The 19,436-nt window shown below is 45.5% G+C and overlaps 2 non-coding genes across 2 annotated transcripts; both read left to right on the top strand.

Annotated features, from left to right (window-relative positions):
- Positions 1-14,353: 14,353 nt before the first annotated feature.
- On the top strand, positions 14,354-14,426 carry TRNAD-GUC (transfer RNA aspartic acid (anticodon GUC)). Its single transcript has one exon. It is a non-coding gene; the product is annotated as a tRNA-Asp (tRNA).
- Positions 14,427-15,233: 807 nt separating this feature from the next.
- TRNAD-GUC (transfer RNA aspartic acid (anticodon GUC)) lies at positions 15,234-15,306 on the top strand. Its single transcript has one exon. It is a non-coding gene; the product is annotated as a tRNA-Asp (tRNA).
- Positions 15,307-19,436: the final 4,130 nt, after the last annotated feature.

The raw sequence follows: 19,436 nt of genomic DNA, 5'->3' as shown, positions 1-19,436 counted from the left end.
CGGAAAATGCAGAACGCCGCAGCCTTTCAAGTGCAACCGCCTTGCCAATTCAACTTTTCGAATTCCAATGAGTGGCCCCGATGGAGGAGGAGGTTCGAGAGATTCAGATCCGCGTCCGGTCTTTGTTCCAAGACAGGAGAGGAACAAGTCAACGCGTTAATATACATGATGGGCGACAAAGCTGATGACGTATTCTTGTCATTTACGTTTCCCACCGATGCAGAGAAGTCTGACTTCAATGTCGTTATGAATAAATTCGAAGGACATTTCATTCTCCGGAGGAACGTTATCTACGAGCGAGCAACCTTCAACTCACGAGTTCAGCAAGATGGCGAACCGGTAGAAGAGTTTATCACCGCGTGTCGAGCCCAGATTGAGAAATGTGCCTACGGAACTCTCCAAGACGAATTGCTGAGAGACCGAATAGTAGTCTGGGTGCGAGACAAAGCCCTGTCGGAAAAAATGCAATTAGACGGAAACCTTACACTGGAGAAAGCGATCTCAACCGCCCGCCATGCCGAAGAAGTTCGCCGACAACAACAAGAATTAAACGCAGGAAGTTATAAAAACGGAACTCCGGCTGTTGTCGAAAAGCTTGGCTCTCGAAACACCTCTCAGACGAAGGAGAACAGGCGACCAAGAGCAACTCATCCTTCAAGACCAATTCAACGCGATCAAAAGGTTACTTCAGATACCTGCAAGAAATGCGGAATATTCGAGAAACACAATCGAGAGCGATGCCCAGCATATAGAGCAGTTTGCAGGAAGTGTAAGAAGATTGGCCGCTACGAGCGTGTGTGTCAAAGGTCAACCACCAACTACAATCATGAGGTCACATCGCAAATGATCTCTGTGGATGAAGATGACTCAACGCCAATGGATACGTTCTTGGGAAAAGTCAGCAGCGACGAGATACAAGATCGTTGGATGGTAAACATTAGGATTAATGCAAAACAAGTTCAATTCAAGATAGATACCGGCGCGGACGTTTGCGTATTACCAGACTAGCTATACAAGGCGAAATTTCAAGACTTAGCACTGAATAAATCTGACCGACGTCTGTTTGGACCAGGGAAGACCTTGATTAACTGCAAAGGTTTCATTGAAGCCTACCTGTCAAGTAGAGATACCACCATCCATGACAAGGTCTATGTCATCGACCAATTGCAAGTTCCACTTCTAAGCCTCAGAGCAAGTGAAGACCTGAAAATAGTTCAAAGAATCGATGAGCTGCAACTTACGGAGACGAGTATAAGACCAAAGAACCATTATCCTCAACTATTTACCGGCTTAGGACGAGTCAAACGAAGCTACAAACTGAAGCTGAAACCGAACGCAGTACCGTATGCAGTGACGACTCCACGTCGAGTTGCGATTCCTTTGATGTCACAAGTCGAAGCTGAATTCAAACGAATGGTGGACTTGGGAGTAATCCGGAGAGTCGAGGACACCACAGACTGGTGCGCTCCCATGGTGGTCGTGAGAAAGGATTCTGGCGAATTAAGGATATGCGTGGATTATACGCAACTGAATAACTACGTACAGCGTGAACGGTACCAGATACTGGCTGTAGACCATACGCTTGGACGACTGGCTGGAGCCGAGATCTTCTCAAAACTTGATTGTAATTCCGGTTATTGGCAGATACCGCTACATCCGGACTCCATATTACTAACGACTTTCATGACGCCATTTGGAAGATATTGCTGCAATTGCCTGCCCTTTGGTTTAACATCTGCATCCGAGCACTACCAAAGCCAAATGTCTTCGTATATTGAAGGCGTCAAGAACACAGTTTGTCATCAGGACGACATTCTAGTATGGGGCAAGGACATGGCCGAACATGATGAAAACCTAAAGGAAGTTCTCGAAAGATTGAAAGACCAAGGAGTCACGCTCAATGAAAGGAAATGCCTCTTTGGAGTCAAAAGGATCAAGTTTTTGGGGCACGTAATAGACAGTGCCGGGATCAGTCCAGACGAGGAGAAGGTTCGAGCCATAGTCGAGATGAAATCACCATCTGATGTCGCAGAGCTACGTCGTCTATTAGGAATGGTAAATTATCTTGGAAAGTTCATTCCCCGAATGGCCGAGCAGCTTAAACCACTAAGTAGTCTATTGAGCACCAAGAACAGCTGGATTTGGGGCCCAAGTCAAGAAATGGCCTTCAAATACCTCAAGACGACGCTCACAAGCAAGCCTGTTTTGGGTATCTTCGATCTGAGGAAGCCAACAGTAGTATCCGCCGATGCGTCAAGCTATGGGATTGGAGCAATACTTCGACAAGAACAAGCCAATGGAACTTACAAAGTCATTGCCTATGCCTCGAAGACGTTATCCTCGACAGAACAACGCTATGCGCAGATCGAGAAGGAGGCGTATGCATTAACGTGGGCATGCCAGCGATTTGAGGATTTCATAACGGGTATAACAATAAAGCTAGAAACTGATCATCAGCCCCTTGTTTCCATATTGCATTCGAAACAACTGGACGATTTATCTCCGAGACTGCAAAGGCTACGTCTACGCATGATGCGATACTCGTACAAGGTCTCCTACGTGCCTGGAAAATCCTTAGTTGCCGCTGATACATTGTCTAGAGCTCCGTTGATAGACGTTGACGACAACGAGCTACAACAAGAAATTTCTGCTCACGTACAGTTAGTAATGATGAACCTACCCACTACAGATCCAAAGCTTGCGGAAATTCTTCATAAACAACAGGAAGATGCTACATGCAGAACATTACAACGTTACCTCGAACATGGATGGCCGGAGAAAAAACGCGTACACAGTAGTTGTAATGACTACTTCAGCTACAGGCATGAAATCACCATCCAAGACGGAATCATCATGAAAGGCAGCAGACTGCTCATTCCAAGTTCCATGCGTCCAGAAATAATGGATCGAATTCATCAAGGTCACATGGGAATCGTCAAATGTCGAGAAAGAGCCAAACAATCCGTCTGGTGGCCTGGAATTTCACGGGAAATCGAAGATAAGGTGAAAAGATGCGAACGATGACTCAAAGAATCAGTCAACTTTCATGAGCCCTTAAAGCCAACAAGCTTACCCGAACGACCATGGCAAGCAGTTGCCATAGATATGCTACATCATGGGGGAAAATGGTACCTGGTCATGATGGACTACTACTCAAAATATCTGGAATTGGCTCGAATGAAAGATCAAACTACAAAAACTGTCATCGAGCTCATCGAAGATATATTTGCACGACACGGAATTCCAGAGGTGGTCCGCAGCGATAATGGCACTAATTTATCAGCGACAAGAACCTTGGAATTCATCGCATTCTCCAAGAAATATGGATTTCGATCTATCACGAGCAGCCCAAGATATCCTCAAAGTAATGGGTTCGCAGAAGCAGCAGTAAAGACAGCGAAATCCATTTTAAAGAAATCTGACAACATCCCTTTGGCACTCTTGGCGTACCGATCTACACCGACGTCCAATGGTTTCAGTCCAGCACAAATGCTTATGAGTCGCCATCTCCGAACAACGCTCCCATTACCGTCAAACATGCTTGTCCCGACGATCTTATCAGCAGAACGTATCAAAGAAACATCACTAACGCAGAAAAAAACTCAAACGAAATTACGACCAACGCCATAGAGTCAGAGAGCTACACAAATTAGATCTTGGGAAAAGGGTATGGATAACCGATTTACGCAAAGAAGGAACCGTTGTCGAGAAAGCAGAGGAGCCCCGATCATATATAATCGAGACGTCTAAAGGAAGGATTCGAAGAAACCGGTTCCATCTAGTTCCCCTACCGGACAGTCATCAAAATCACGGAATCAAGTCTTTCACTCCGGAATCAAGTATTGGCCCAGAGGACGTCATAGATCCACCAAACATCATTGATCGAGAGGAACCTGTCTCTGAGCCAGCCCACGACAATCATCCATGCAATGCTGAAAACATTCAAGATACCGACAGAGAGAACTTGCGAGCTGATCCATCTGAGTCCAATACCACGAGGTCACCGGAAAGTACGAATAAGAGAAAGACAAGAAGCAAATTGCCAAAAGACGACAAAGGGACAGTAACACGATCCGGAAGAATCTCAAAGCCATCGACTAAGTTAAATTTATAAAACGCATTCTTATTTGTATAAAAAAAGGGGATGTGACATTATGCTTTGTATTATTAGTAGGCCAGTTTATGAACAGCCCCATATTAGCTTAATGTCTATTATTTATCTAATCTCTCGTGTATAAAAAGGCCCCCTCTCTGTGTTAAAAATTCAGTCTATCTCGGACCTCGATCATGTATAAATCATTGTAAATAAAACCATAGTTTTAAAGTATCAACTCCTGTGTAGTCGTACAAACACACAACAATAAGTTATGACTTTTTACGTTACATCTGAGACCCTACAACACCTCTCCCAGGTGGGCTCGAACCACCATCCTTTCGGTTAACAGCCGAACGCGCTAACCATTGCGCCATGGAAGCCCAAAAATTAAATGGTAGTCAGGTACTGTGGAAAAACTTTGGCTTTCTACGTTACATTTGAGATCACACAACACCGCTCCTGGGTGGGCTCGAACCACCAACCTTTCGATTAACAGCTGGACGCGCTAATTATTGCGCCACGGAAGCCCAAAAATTAAATGTTCGTCAGGTATTGTGGAAAAACTCTGACATTTTACGTAACATCTGAGACGTCACAACACCGCTCCCGGATGGGCTCGAACCACCAACCTTTCGGTTAACAGCCGAACGCGCTAACCATTGCGCCACGGACGCCCAAAAAAAAAATGGTCGTCAGGTATTGTGGAAAAACTTTGGCTTTTTACGTTACATTAGAGATCCCACAACACCGCTCCCGGGTGGGCTCGAACCACCAAACTTTCGGTTAACAGCCGAACGCGCTAACCATTGCGCAACGGAAGCCCAAATATTAAATGGTCGTCAGGTATTGAGGTAAAACTTTGTCTTTTTACTTCACATCTGAGACCTCACAACACCGCTCCCGGCTGGGCTCGAACCACCACCTTTCGGTTAACAGCCGAACGCGCTAACCATTGCGCCACGGACGCCCAAAAATTAAATGGTCGTCAGGTATTCTGGAAAAACTTTGGCTATTTACGTTACATTTGAGATCCCAAAACACCGCTCCCGGATGGCCTCGAACCACCAACCTTTCGATTAACAGCCGAACGCGCTAACATTGAGCCACGGAAGCCCAAAAATTAAATGTTCGTCAGGACAATAAATAAAAATGTACCTCGATTTTTAATAACATTTTCAAAATCGACGTTTCACGGCCAAAGAAGCATATTTTGAGTATTTCTACACTATTTTCAAATATACCACTGAAACCATTATTTTTATACTTTTTGCTTTAATTCAAGCAATGTAACGATATTCATTCAAAAAACTGTTAAAATTCAATTTTCAATAAGAAATCGTATTCACGGATTTTGTGTCTTGAAGAAGAAAAACCTGCGATTTTTTCGGTACTTTTTTGAATGCATTTTTTTCTGGAGAAATTTTTGACCGAATTCAGCTTAATTCCTATAAAACACTCATTAAAAGTGATTTCATCTCGATTGAACAATAAATAAAAATGTACCTCGATTTTTAATAACATTTTCAAAATCGACGTAACTCGGCCTAAGATATGGCCGTTGCCGAGAGTGCTAGTTAAAAATTCGAATTTAAATTAAGTGAGACAAATTAACCTTCATCTTTATAACCTTGACTTTTTACGTCACATCTGAGACCTCACAACACCGCTCCGGGATGGGGTCGAACCACCAACCTATTGGTTAACAGCCGAACGCGCTAACCATTGAGCCACGGAAGCTCAGAAATTAAATGGTTGTCAGGTATTGTGGAAAACCTTGACTTTTTACGTCACATCTGAGACCTCACAACACCGCTCCCGGATGGGCTCGAACCACCAACCTATTGGTTAACAGCCGAACGCGCTAACCATGGCGCCACGGAAGCCCAAAAGTTAAATGCTCGTCAGGTATTATGTAAAAACCTTGACTTTTTACGTCACATCTGAGACCTCACAACACCGCTCCCGGATGGGGTCGAACGACCAACCTATTGGTTAACAGCCGAACGCGCTAACCATTGCGCCACGGAAGCCCAAAAATTAAATGGTCGTCATTTATTGTGCAAACACTTTGGCTTTCTACGTTACATTTCAGATCCCACAACACCGCTCTCGGGTGGGCTCGAACCACCAACCTATTGGTTAACAGCCGAACGCGCTAACCATTGCGCCACGGAAGCCCAAAAGTTAAATGCTCGTCAGGTATTGTGTAAAAACCTTGACTTTCTACGTCTAATCTGAGACCTCACAACACCGCTCCCGGATGGGCTCGAACCACCAACCTATTGGTTAACAGCCGAAGGCGCTAACCATTGCGCCACGGAAGCCCAAAAGTTAAATGCTCGTCAGGTATTATGTAAAAACCTTGACTTTTTACGTCACATCTGAGACCTCACAACACCGCTCCCGGATGGGGTCGAACCACCAACCTATTGGTTAACAGCCGAACGCGCTAACCATTGCGCCACGGAAGCCCAAAAATTAAATGGTCGTTATTTATTGTGCAAAAACTTTGGCTTTCTACGTTACATTTCAGATCCCACAACACCGCTCCCGGGTGGGCTCGAACCACCAACCTATTGGTTAACAGCCGAACGCGCTAACCCTTGAGCCACGGAAGCTCCGAAATTAAATGGTTGTCAGGTATTGTGGAAAACCTTGACTTTTTACGTCACATCTGAGACCTCACAACCCGGCTCCCGGATGGGCTCGAACCACCAACCTATTGGTTAACAGCCGAACGTGCTAACCATTGCGCCACGGAAGCCCAAAAATTAAATGGTCGTCAGGTATTGTGGAAAAACTTTGGCTTTCTACGTTACATTTGAGACTCCACAACACCCTTCCCGGGTGGGCTCGAACCACCAACCTTTCGATTAACAGCTGAACGCGCTAACCATTGCGCCACGGGAGCCCAAAAATTAAATGCTCGTCAGGTATTGTGTAAAAACCTTGACTTTTTACGTCACATCTGAGACCTCACAACACCGCTCCCGGATGGGCTCGAACCACCAACCTATTGGTTAACAGCCGAACGCGCTAAACATAGCGCCACGGAAGCCCAAAAGTTAAATGCTCGTCAGGTATTGTGTAAAAACCTTGACTTTTTACGTCACATCTGAGACCTCACAACACCGCTCCCGGATGGGCTCGAACCACCAACCTATTGGTTAACAGCCGAACGCGCTAACCATTGCGCCACGGAAGCCCAAAAGTTAAATGCTCGTCAGGTATTGTGTAAAAACCTTGACTTTTTACGTCAAATCTGAGACCTCAAAACACCGCTCCCGGAAGGGGTCGAACCACCAACCTATTGGTTAACAGCCGAACGCGCTAACCACTGCGCCACGGAAGCCCAAAAATTAAATGGTCGTCATTTATTGTGCAAAAACTTTGGCTTTCTACGTTACATTTGAGATCCCACAACACCGCTCCCGGATGGGGTCGAACGACCAACCTATTGGTTAACAGCCGAACGCGCTAACCATTGCGCCACGGAAGCCCAAAAATTAAATGGTCGTCATTTATTGTGCAAACACTTTGGCTTTCTACGTTACATTTCAGATCCCACAACACCGCTCTCGGGTGGGCTCGAACCACCAACCTATTAATTAACAGCCGAACGCGCTAACCATTGCGCCACGGAAGCCCAAAAGTTAAATGCTCGTCAGGTATTGTGTAAAAACCTTGACTTTCTACGTCACATCTGAGACCTCACAACACCGCTCCCGGATGGGCTCGAACCACCAACCTATTGGTTAACAGCCGAAGGCGCTAACCATTGCGCCACGGAAGCCCAAAGTTAAATGCTCGTCAGGTATTATGTAAAAACCTTGACTTTTTACGTCACATCTGAGACCTCACAACACCGCTCCCGGATGGGGTCGAACCACCAACCTATTGGTTAACAGCCGAACGCGCTAACCATTGCGCCACGGAAGCCCAAAAATTAAATGGTCGTCATTTATTGTGCAAAAACTTTGGCTTTCTACGTTACATTTCAGATCCCACAACACCGCTCCCGGGTGGGCTCGAACCACCAACCTATTGGTTAACAGCCGAACGCGCTAACCCTTGAGCCACGGAAGCTCCGAAATTAAATGGTTGTCAGGTATTGTGGAAAACCTTGACTTTTTACGTCACATCTGAGACCTCACAACCCGGCTCCCGGATGGGCTCGAACCACCAACCTATTGGTTAACAGCCGAACGTGCTAACCATTGCGCCACGGAAGCCCAAAAATTAAATGGTCGTCAGGTATTGTGGAAAAACTTTGGCTTTCTACGTTACATTTGAGACCCCACAACACCCTTCCCGGGTGGGCTCGAACCACCAACCTTTCGATTAACAGCTGAACGCGCTAACCATTGCGCCACGGGAGCCCAAACATTAAATGCTCGTCAGGTATTGTGTAAAAACCTTGACTTTTTACGTCACATCTGAGACCTCACAACACCGCTCCCGGATGGGCTCGAACCACCAACCTATTGGTTAACAGCCGAACGCGCTAACCATTGCGCCACGGAAGCCCGAAAGTTAAATGCTCGTCAGGTATTGTGTAAAAACCTTGACTTTTTACGTCACATCTGAGACCTCACAACACCGCTCCCGGATGGGCTCGAGCCACCAACCTATTGGTTAACAGCCGAACGCGCTAACCATTGCGCCACGGAAGCCCAAAAGTTAAATGCTCGTCAGGTATTGTGTAAAAACCTTGACTTTTTACGTCAAATCTGAGACCTCAAAACACCGCTCCCGGAAGGGGTCGAACCACCAACCTATTGGTTAACAGCCGAACGCGCTAACCACTGCGCCACGGAAGCCCAAAAATTAAATGGTCGTCATTTATTGTGCAAAAACTTTGGCTTTCTACGTTACATTTGAGATCCCACAACACCGCTCCCGGGTGGGCTCGAACCACCAACCTATTGGTTAACAGCCGAACGCGCTAACCATTGCGCCACGGAAGCCCAAAAGTTAAATGCTTGTCAGGTATTGTGTAAAAACCTTGACTTTTTACGTCACATCTTAGACCTCACAACACCGCTCCCGGATGGGCTCGAACCACCAACCTATTGGTTAACAGCCGAACGCGCTAACCATTGAGCCACGGAAGCTCAGAAATTAAATTGTTGTCAGGTATTGTGGAAAAACTTTGGCTTTCTACGTTACATTTGAGACCCCACAACACCTCTCCCGGGTGGGCTCGAACCACCAACCTTTCGATTAACAGCTGAACGCGGTAACCATTGTGCCACGGAAGCCCAAAAATTAAATGCTCGTCAGGTATTGTGTAAAAACCTTGACTTTTTACGTCACATCTGAGACCTCACAACACCGCTCCCGGATGGGCTCGAACCATCAACCTATTGGTTAACAGCCGAACGCGCTAAACATAGCGCCACGGAAGCCCAAAAGTTAAATGCTCGTCAGGTATTGTGTAAAAACCTTGACTTTTTACGTCACATCTGAGACCTCACAACACCGCTCCCGGATGGGCTCGAGCCACCAACCTATTGGTTAACAGCCGAACGCGCTAACCAATGCGCCACGGAAGCCCAAAAGTTAAATGCTCGTCAGGTATTGTGTAAAAACCTTGACTTTTTACGTCAAATCTGAGACCTCAAAACACCGCTCCCGGAAGGGGTCGAACCACCAACCTATTGGTTAACAGCCGAACGCGCTAACCACTGCGCCACGGAAGCCCAAAAATTAAATGGTCGTCATTTATTGTGCAAAAACTTTGGCTTTCTACGTTACATTTGAGATCCCACAACACCGCTCCCGGGTGGGCTCGAACCACCAACCTATTGGTTAACAGCCGAACGCGCTAACCATTGCTCCACGGAAGCCCAAAAGTTAAATGCTCGTCAGGTATTGTGTAAAAACCTTGACTTTTTACGTCACATCTTAGACCTCACAACACCGCTCCCGGATGGGCTCGAACCACCAACCTATTGGTTAACAGCCGAACGCGCTAACCATTGAGCCACGGAAGCTCAGAAATTAAATTGTTGTCAGGTATTGTGGAAAAACTTTGGCTTTCTACGTTACATTTGAGACCCCACAACACCTCTCCCGGGTGGGCTCGAACCACCAACCTTTCGATTAACAGCTGAACGCGGTAACCATTGTGCCACGGAAGCCCAAAAATTAAATGCTCGTCAGGTATTGTGTAAAAACCTTGACTTTTTACATCACATCTGAGACCTCACAACACCGCTCCCGGATGGGCTCGAACCACCAACCTTTCGGTTAACAGCCGAACGCGCTAACCATTGCGCCACGGACGCCCAAAAAAAATGGTCGTCAGGTATTGCGGAAAAACTTTGGCTATTTACGTTACATTTGAGATCCAAAAACACCGCTCCCGGGTGGGCTCGAACCACCAAGCTATTGGTTAACAGCCGAACGCGCTAACCATTGAGCCACGAAAGATCAGAAAATAAATGGTTATCACGTATTATGGAAAAAGTTTGACTTTTCACGCTACATCTGAGACCTCTCAACACCTCTCCCGGGTGGGCTTGAACCACCAACCTTTCGATTAACAGCTGAACGCGCTAACCATTGCGCCACGGAAGCCCAAAAATTAAATGCTCGTCAGGTATTGTGGAAAAACTCTGACATTTTACGTTACATCTGAGACGTCACAACACCGCTCCCGGGAGGGCTCGAACCACCAACCTTTCGGTTAACAGCTGAACGCGCTGACCATTGCGCCACTGAAGCTCAGAAATTAAATGGTTGTCACGTATTGTGGAAAAGTTTTGACTTTTTACGCTAAATCTGAGACCCCACATCACCTCTTCCGGGTGGGCTCGAACCACCAACCTTTCGATTAACAGCCGAACGCGCTAACCATTGCGCCACGGAAGCCCAAAAGCTGAATGCTCGTCAGGTGTTGTGCAAAAAACTTGACTTTTTACGTCACATCTGAGACCTCACAACACCGCTCCCGGATGGGCTCGAACCACCAACCTTTCGATTAACAGCCGAACGCGCTAACCATTGCGCCACGGAAGCCCAAAAGCTGAATGCTCGTCAGGTGTTGTGCAAAAAACTTGACTTTTTACGTCACATCTGAGACCTCACAACACCGCTCCCGGATGGGCTCGAACCACCAACCTATTGCTTAACAGCCGAACGCGCTAACCATTGCGCCACGGAAGCCCAAAAGTTAAATGCTCGTCAGGTATTGTGTAAAAACCTTGACTTTTTACGTCACATCTTAGACCTCACAACACCGCTCCCGGATGGGCTCGACCCACCAACCTATTGGTTAGCAGCCGAACGCGCTAACCATTGAGCCACGGAAGCTCAGAAATTAAATTGTTGTCAGGTATTGTGGAAAAACTTTGGCTTTGTACGTTACATTTGAGACCCCACAACACCTCTCCCGGGTGGGTTCGAACCACCAACCTTTCGATTAACAGCTGAACGCGTTAACCATTGTGCCACGGAAGCCCAAAAATTAAATGCTCGTCAGGTATTGTGTAAAAACCTTGACTTTTTACGTCACATCTGAGACCTCACAACACCGCTCCCGGATGGGCTCGAACCACCAACCTATTGGTTAACAGCCGAACGCGCTAACCATTGCGCCACGGAAGCCCAAAAATTAAATGGTCGTCAGGTATTGTGGAAAAACTTTGGCTTTCTACGTTACACTTGAGATCACACAACAACGCTCCCGGGTGGGCTCGAACCACCAACCTATTGGTTAACAGCTGAACGCGCTAACCATTGAGCCACGGAAGCTCAGAAATTAAACGGTTGTCAGGTATTGTGGAAAAACTTTGGCTTTTTACTTCACATCTGAGACCTCACAACACCGCTCCCGGATGGGCTCGAACCACCAACCTTTTGGTTAACAGCCGAACGCGCTAACCATTGCGCCACGGACGCCCAAAAAAAATTGGTCGTCAGGTATTGCGGAAAAACTTTGGCTATTTACGTTACATTTGAGATCCAAAAACACCGCTCCCGGGTGGGCTCGAACCACCAAGCTATTGGTTAACAGCCGAATGCGCTAACCATTGAGCCACGAAAGATCAGAAAATAAATGGTTATCACGTATTATGGAAAAAGTTTGACTTTTCACGCTACATCTGAGACCTCTCAACACCTCTCCCGGGTGGGCTTGAACCACCAACCTTTCGATTAACAGCTGAACGCGCTAACCATTGCGCCACGGAAGCCCAAAAATTAAATGCTCGTCAGGTATTGTGGAAAAACTCTGACATTTTACGTTACATCTGAGACGTCACAACACCGCTCCCGGGAGGGCTCGAACCACCAACCTTTCGGTTAACAGCTGAACGCGCTGACCATTGCGCCTTCGGCTGTTAACCAATAGGTTGGTGGTTCGAGCCCATCCGGGAGCGGTGTTGTGAGGTCTCAGATGTGACGTAGAAAGTCAAGGTTTTTACACAATACCTGACGAGCATTTAACTTTTGGGCTTCCGTGGCGCAATGGTTAGCGCGTTCGGCTGTTAACCAATAGGTTGGTGGTTCGAGCCCACCCGAGAGCGGTGTTGTGGGATCTGAAATGTAACGTAGAAAGCCAAAGTGTTTGCACAATAAATGACGACCATTTAATTTTTGGGCTTCCGTGGCGCAATGGTTAGCGCGTTCGGCTGTTAACCAATAGGTTGGTCGTTCGACCCCATCCGGGAGCGGTGTTGTGAGGTCTCAGATGTGACGTAAAAAGTCAAGGTTTTTACATAATACCTGACGAGCATTTAACTTTTGGGCTTCCGTGGCGCCATGGTTAGCGCGTTCGGCTGTTAACCAATAGGTTGGTGGTTCGAGCCCATCCGGGAGCGGTGTTGTGAGGTCTCAGATGTGACGTAAAAAGTTAAGGTTTTCCACAATACCTGACAACCATTTAATTTCTGAGCTTCCGTGGCTCAATGGTTAGCGCGTTCGGCTGTTAACCAATAGGTTGGTGGTTCGACCCCATCCCGGAGCGGTGTTGTGAGGTCTCAGATGTGACGTAAAAAGTCAAGGTTATAAAGATGAAGGTTAATTTGTCTCACTTAATTTAAATTCGAATTTTTAACTAGCACTCTCGGCAACGGCCATATCTTAGGCCGAGTTACGTCGATTTTGAAAATGTTATTAAAAATCGAGGTACATTTTTATTTATTGTTCAATCGAGATGAAATCACTTTTAATGAGTGTTCCATTGGAATTAAGCTGAATTCGGTCAAAAATTTCTCCAGAAAAAAATGCATTCAAAAAAGTACCGAAAAAATCGCAGGTTTTTCTTCTTCAAGACACAAAATCCGTGAATACGATTTCTTATTGAAAATTGAATTTTAACAGTTTTTTGAATGAATATCGTTACATTGCTTGAATTAAAGCAAAAAGTATAAAAATAATGGTTTCAGTGGTTATATTTGAAAATAGTGTAGAAATACTCAAAATATGCTTCTTTGGCCGTGAAACGTCGATTTTGAAAATGTTATTAAAAATCGAGGTACATTTTTATTTATTGTCCTGACGAACATTTAATTTTTGGGCTTCCGTGGCTCAATGTTAGCGCGTTCGGCTGTTAACCGAAAGGTTGGTGGTTCGAGCCCATCCGGGAGCGGTGTTGTGAGGCCTCAGATGTGAAGTAAAAAGTCAAAGTTTTACCTCAATACCAGACGAAAATTTAATTTTTGGGCTTCAGTGGCGCAATGGTTAGCGCGTTCGGCTATTAACCAATAGGTTGGTGGTTCGAGCCCATCCGGGAGAAGTGTTGTGACGTCTCAGATGTAACGTAAAATGTCGGAGTTTTTCCACAATACCTGACGAACATTTAATTTTTGGGCTTCAGTGGCGCAATGGTCAGCGCGTTCAGCTGTTAACCGAAAGGTTGGTGGTTCGAGCCCAAACGAGAGAGGTTTTGTGGGGTCTCAGATGTAGCTTGAAAAGTCGTAACTTTTCATCAATACCTGACAACCATTTAATTTCTGAGCTTCCGTGGCTCAATGGTTAGCGCGTTCGGCTGTTAACCTATAGGTTGGAGGTTCTAGCCCATCCGGGAGCGGTGTTGTGATGTCTCAGATGTAACGTAAAATGTCAGAGTTTTTCCACAATACCTGACGAACATTTAATTTTTGGGATTCCGTGGCGCAATGGTTAGCGCGTTCAGCTGTTAATCGAAAGGTTGGTGGTTCGAGCCCACCCGGAAGAGGTGTTGTGGGGTCTCAGATGTAGCGTAAAAAGTCAAAACTTTTCCACAATACGTGACAACCATTTAATTTCTGAGCTTCCGTTGCTCAATGGTTAGCGCGTTCGGCTGTCAATCGAAAGGTTGGTGGTTCGATCCCATCCGGGAGCGGTGTTGTGAGGTCTCGGATGTGAAGTAAAAAGTCATAGTTTTACCTCAATACCTGACGAAAATTTAATTTTTGGGCTTCCGTGGCGCAATGGTTAGCGCGTTCAGCTGTTAATCGAAAGGTTGGTGGTTCGAGCCCAAACGAGAGAGGTTTTGTGGGGTCTCAGATGTAGCTTGAAAAGTCGTAATTTTCATCAATACCTGACAACCATTTAATTTCTGAGCTTCCGTGGCTCAATGGTTAGCGCGTTCGGCTGTTAACCTATAGGTTGGAGGTTCTAGCCCATCCGGGAGCGGTGTTGTGATGTCTCAGATGTAACGTAAAATGTCAGAGTTTTTCCACAATACCTGACGAAAATTTAATTTTTGGGCTTCAGTGGCGCAATGGTCAGCGCGTTCAGTTGTTAACCGAAAGGTTGGTGGTTCGAGCCCTCCCGGGAGCGGTGTTGTGACGTCTCAGATGTAACGTAAAATGTCAGAGTTTTTCCACAATACCTGACGAGCATTTAATTTTTGGGCTAACGTGGCGCAATGGCTAGCGCGTTCGGCTGTTAACCGAAAGGTTGGTGGTTCGGGCCCATCCGGGAGCGGTGTTGTGACGTCTCAGATGTTACGTAAAATGTCAGAGTTTTTCCACAATACCTGACGAACATTTAATTTTTGGCCTTCCGTGGCGCAATAATTAGCGCGTCGAGCACTTAATCGAAAGGTTGGTGGTTCGAGCCCACCGGAAGAGGTGTTGTGGGGTCTCAGATGTAGCGTAAAAAGTCAAAACTTTTCCACAATACGTGACAACCATTTAATTTCTGAGCTTCCGTTGCTCAATGGTTAGCGCGTTCGGCTGTCAATCGAAAGGTTGGTGGTTCGATCCCATCCGGGAGCGGTGTTGTGAGGTCTCGGATGTGAAGTAAAAAGTCATAGTTTTACCTCAATACCTGACGAAAATTTAATTTTTGGGCTTCCGTGGCGCAATGGTTAGCGCGTTCAGCTGTTAATCGAAAGGTTGGTGGTTCGAGCCCAAACGAGAGAGGTTTTGTGGGGTCTCAGATGTAGCTTGAAAAGTCGTAACTTTTCATCAATACCTGACAACCATTTAATTTCTGAGCTTCCGTGGCTCAATGGTTAGCGCGTTCGGCTGTTAACCTATAGGTTGGAGGTTCTAGCCCATCCGGGAGCGGTGTTGTGATGTCTCAGATGTAACGTAAAATGTCAGAGTTTTTCCACAATACCTGACGAAAATTTAATTTTTGGGCTTCAGTGGCGCAATGGTCAGCGCGTTCAGTTGTTAACCGAAAGGTTGGTGGTTCGAGCCCTCCCGGGAGCGGTGTTGTGACGTCTCAGATGTAACGTAAAATGTCAGAGTTTTTCCACAATACCTGACGAGCATTTAATTTTTGGGCTTCCGTGGCGCAATGGCTAGCGCGTTCGGCTGTTAACCGAAAGGTTGGTGGTTCGGGCCCATCCGGGAGCGGTGTTGTGACGTCTCAGATGTTACGTAAAATGTCAGAGTTTTTCCACAATACCTGACGAACATTTAATTTTTGGCCTTCCGTGGCGCAATAATTAGCGCGTCGAGCACTTAATCGAAAGGTTGGTGGTTCGAGCCCACCGGAAGAGGTGTTGTGGGGTCTCAGATGTAACGTAAAATGTCAGAGTTTTTCCACAATACCTGACGAACATTTAATTTTTGGGCTTCCGTGGCGCAATGGTTAGCGCGTTCAGCTGTTAATCGAAAGGTTGGTGGTTCGAGCCCACCCGGAAGAGGTGATGTGGGGTCTCAGATGTAGCGTAAAAAGTCAAAACGTTTCCACAATACGTGACAACCATTTAATTTCTGAGCTTCCGAGGCTCAATGGTTAGCGCGTTCGGCTGTTAATCGAAAGGTTGGTGGTTCGAGCCCATCCGGGAGCGGTGTTGTGAGGTCTCGGATGTGAAGTAAAAAGTCAAAGTTTTACCTCAATACCTGACGAAAATTTAATTTTTGGGCTTCAGTGGCGCAATGGTTAGCGCGTTCGGCTATTAACCAATAGGTTTGTGGTTCGAGCCCATCCTGGAGAAGTGTTGTGACGTCTCAGTTGTAACGTAAAATGTCGGAGTTTTTCCACAATACCTGACGAACATTTAATTTTTGGGCTTCAGTGGCGCAATGGTCAGCGCGTTCAGCTGTTAACCGAAAGGTTGGTGGTTCGAGCCCAAACGAGAGAGGTTTTGTGGGGTCTCAGATGTAGCTTGAAAAGTCGTAACTTTTCATCAATACCTGACAACCATTTAATTTCTGAGCTTCCGTGGCTCAATGGTTAGCGCGTTCGGCTGTTAACCAATAGGTTGGTGGTTCGATCCCATCCGGGAGCGGTGTTGTGATGTCTCAGATGTAACGTAAAATGTCAGAGTTTTTCCACAATACCTGACGAACATTTATTTTTTGGGCTTCCGTGGCGCAATGGTTAGCGCGTTCCATTAACTAGATTTAAAAAGACTATAAAATCACTAATATTAGAAAAAAATAATAAAACCTTTACTTTTTAATTTAATTTGTTTTTATAAAGCCACCTTTGGCATAACCAATTGTTAAATATTTTATAATATACCATGCCACTGTTCAATTTTAAGTGGATATAACATATATTCATTAAATCTTTTTTCATGAATCTTTAACACGAATTATTATAAGACACCATTGTTAAATCTATTTTTTATTTGATTAAATTAAATTGTTAAATTAAATTAAGCAGATAGGCACGGGGCTTACAAGTCACAATGTGACTTAGCCCCGTAGCAAACTGTAATGTAATGAAAAGTAAAAAATAAACATTTTTGAATTTGAATTTGAATTCGAGCCCATCCGGGAGCGGTGTTGTGAGGTCTTAGATGTGACGTAAAAAGTCAAGGTTTTTACACAATATCTGACGAGCATCTAATTTTTGGGCTTCCGTGGCGCAATGGTTAGCGCGTTCAGCTGTTAATCGAAAGGTTGGTGGTTCGAGCCCACCCGGGAGAGGTGTTGTGGGGTCTCAAATGTAACGTAGAAAGCCAAAGTTTTTCCACAATTCCTGACAACCGTTTAATTTCTGAGCTTCCGTGGCTCAATGGTTAGCGCGTTCAGCTGTTAACCAATAGGTTGGTGGTTCGAGCCCACCCGGGAGCGGTGTTGTGTGATCTCAAATGTAACGTAGAAAGCCAAAGTTTTTCCACAATACCTGACGACCATTTAATTTTTGGGCTTCCGTGGCGCAATGGTTAGCGCGTTCGGCTGTTAACCAATAGGGTGGTGGTTCGAGCCCATCCGGCAGCGGTGTTGTGAGGCCTCAGATGTGAAGTAAAAAGTCAAAGTTTTACCTCAATACCTGACGAAAATTTAATTTTTGGGCTTCAGTGGCGCAATGGTTAGCGCGTTCGGCTATTAACCAATAGGTTGGTGGTTCGAGCCCATCCGGGAGAAGTGTTGTGACGTCTCAGATGTAACGTAAAATGTCAGAGTTTTTCCACAATACCTGACGAACATTTAATTTTTGGGCTTCAGTGGCGCAATGGTCAGCGCGTTCAGCTGTTAACCGAAAGGTTGGTGGTTCGAGCCCAAACGAGAGAGGTTTTGTGGGGTCTCAGATGTAGCGTTAAAAGTCAAAACCTTTCCACAATACGTGACAACCATTTAATTTCTGATCTTCCGTGGCTCAAAGGTTAGCGCGTTCGGCTGATAACCAATAGGTTGGTGGTTCGAGCCCACCCGGGAGCGGTGTTTTTGGATCTCAAATGTAACGTAAATAGCCAAAGTTTTTCCACAATACCTGACGACCATTTAATTTTTGGGCCTCAGTGGCGAATGGTTAGCGCGTTCGGCTGTTAACCGGAAGGTTGGTGGTTCGAGCCCATCCGGGAGCGGTGTTGTGAGGTCTCAGATGTGAAGTAAAAAGTCAAGGTTTTACCTCAATACCTGACGAAAATTTAATTTTTGGGCTACAGTGGCGCAATGGTCAGCGCGTTCAGCTGTTAACCGAAAGGTTGGTGGTTCGAGCCCTCCCGGGAGCGGTGTTGTGACGTCTCAGATGTAACGTAAAATGTCAGAGTTTTTCCAAAACACCTGACGAACATTTAACTTTTGGGCTTCCGTGGCGCAATGGTTAGCGCGTTCAGCTGTTAATCGAAAGGTTGGTGGTTCGAGCCCGCCCGGAAGAGGTATTGTGTGGTCTCAGATGTAGCGTAAAAAGTCAATCCTATGAAAAACATTAACATGTACAAAAATGGGCCAAGCCTCGCCTCGTGTCCTTTCCGCCTTAAAACGTTCTGAGATCCCATGTAGAGCCAAGTCTGCCTTTTTGTTCTTATTCAATCGCCAATTGAACAATTATGTTATAAATTAAGTCCTTTTCCTAATTAATAACCAATATTCTTTGACTCTATCATTATTATACATCTTTGTTCGTATCAAAAATATCGTGACTTGGCAATCGCATGTAAGTAATATTAAAAGGGAGCCGAGGGGATATTCACTAAATCGTCGCCGATTTTAAAATAATCGAAGGGATGTTCACTAAATCGTTTATGGACGAGTGTATATGTACAAGTTTATAAGATGAGTCATGCACACCCCTATGTACACGTTTATATAGGTAGTTACATGCGATTGCCAAGTCACGATATTTTTGATACGAACAAAGATGTATAATAATGATAGAGTCAAAGAATATTGGTTATTAATTAGGAAAAGGACTTAATTTATAACATAATTGTTCAATTGGCGATTGAATAAGAACAAAAAGGCAGACTTGGCTCTACATGGGATCTCAGAACGTTTTACGGCGGAAAGGACACGAGGCGAGGCTTGGCCCATTTTTGTACATGTTAATGTTTTTCATAGGATCTCACTTCTTTTTGTAGACCCTCTCGTTATACTTCGGTAGTTGTATTAAAACAAGACCCTCTCGTTGTACTTCGTTTGCCAATATAATTGCTAACGCTTGTCCATATTTACGCTGAATTACCCCTTTCGACCCCTAGAGAATATACAAAAAAGAT

Source organism: Phalangium opilio, unplaced genomic scaffold (genome assembly GCF_054372755.1).
Source record: "Phalangium opilio isolate 3A_F unplaced genomic scaffold, DU_Popi_V2 ptg000056l_1, whole genome shotgun sequence".
In the NCBI taxonomy this organism is placed as follows: Eukaryota; Metazoa; Arthropoda; class Arachnida; order Opiliones; family Phalangiidae; genus Phalangium; species Phalangium opilio.
This window is presented reverse-complemented; position numbering and strand designations above follow the sequence as displayed.